This window comes from Thalassophryne amazonica, unplaced genomic scaffold (assembly GCF_902500255.1).
Source record: "Thalassophryne amazonica unplaced genomic scaffold, fThaAma1.1, whole genome shotgun sequence".
Classification (NCBI taxonomy): domain Eukaryota; kingdom Metazoa; phylum Chordata; class Actinopteri; order Batrachoidiformes; family Batrachoididae; genus Thalassophryne; species Thalassophryne amazonica.
Window position 1 is genome coordinate 1 of NW_022986327.1, and position 1,620 is coordinate 1,620.

The window sequence follows — 1,620 nt, forward strand, 5'->3', positions numbered from 1 at the left end:
ACTTTAGATAAACTAGTTAGAATAAGATCACTTTTAACAGGTTGCATCATACTTTTAAGATTGTTGCAAGAATAGCATGTTGTGAACAGTATTATGATTGTTGTTGTTGCTGTTATTATCAAGCCTACTCGCAGACTATTGTTTTTGCTAGTACCTATCTCAAATTTTCCATTGTTCTGTCCTGTGTATTATACATGTTCCAATGTGAGGAGTTAAACATTTCTTTGTTTAAAATTCACAAATAAATCATACAATAAAGCTTGAATGTAAAATCTCTGCTGCTGACACAATGATTGCTTTCTTGCCCTTGAAACGCCTCTGTAATTGAGACAAATGGGGGGAAAACTTCTTTTTCATAGATTGCTGATGTCTCAATTTGCACAGGTTTATTATTACACAAGATAACTTCTATAGATTGTTTTAAAGAATGTAGAAGACATTGAGCTCTTTACTGACACATGAACAGGCACTCTGTAAAAATGACTTAAATGGCACATTCAGACTGAATAGAAATCTCTATTTTCTGGTGATAGTTACTTTACCCCACCTTTCCATTTTACAATTAATCCCATCTGAACAGGGCTTCAGATAGTTAAATTACTGTAAAGAGGAATAATTTCCCCACAGCAATCTCTAAAATATATCTGATTGCATCATCCAAGAGCTGCCCAGTGCAGCTATAATCTTCTGTTATTGTGCTCAGGCAGAAGAATGATGTTAGTTCAGAGTAACAACATGCGCTCGGTACAGACTTAAACACACATCAGTTAAAGGAAACAGCCATGTTTACATTGGCATGTGTTAGGCAGACGGCTAAAGACAGAAAAAGAACAGAAAAGATGAAAAACAAGGAATAGAAAGTTGGGGATGGGGGGCAGAGAGGCCCAGCACTCATACACACGCTTCGCTTTCTGTCTGCGGTTTATGGACTAGCAAGTTGACACCAGCAACAACTTACTGAGAGCCTGTAATTTCTTTTATATATGGTGGTATTGTTTGTTTTTCCATCTTTATTCTCCAAAGACTTTTGTTGGGTTGTTGTTGCTTTGTGAACAGAAGAATAGATTTCAGTGCCTTTTTTTACAAAAAGAAAAAAGTTAATTAGGCAGTTCTTTTGTGTTCTTGCCATTATTTTCTTCATGAAGCTGTCCAGTTTGTCCAGAGTGAACATTCTGGAGTGGGTAGTAGAAGCAAAGGTCTTGCTCATTGACAGTTCACTAATTCTAACCCTGTGAGGGGAGAGCATTACCGGTTTCGACCAGCAACAACTGTGCCATGTTCAGACTGTCTGGTAACTAGGGATGGGTATCAAGAACCGGTTCCTTCGGGTATCGTTAAGAAATTTTTCAATCCACCAACATCAATAAGCTTTTTGCTTAACGATTCTGTTATGAATGAATGAATGAAAACTGTTTATTTCGAACATTTGACACAACAACAATTACAAGATAGATCAGTAAAGACAACGACAAAAAAGTTCCTACTGTGTACCCAACATGTCCGAAAAGGGGTAGGGTGAAGCATCAGCTTATTTATCTCTACCCCTTCTTCCCCACAACCAGTAATACCCTTTGCCACATATACACATAGATTCCTACACACCTAAACCGATATCACGAT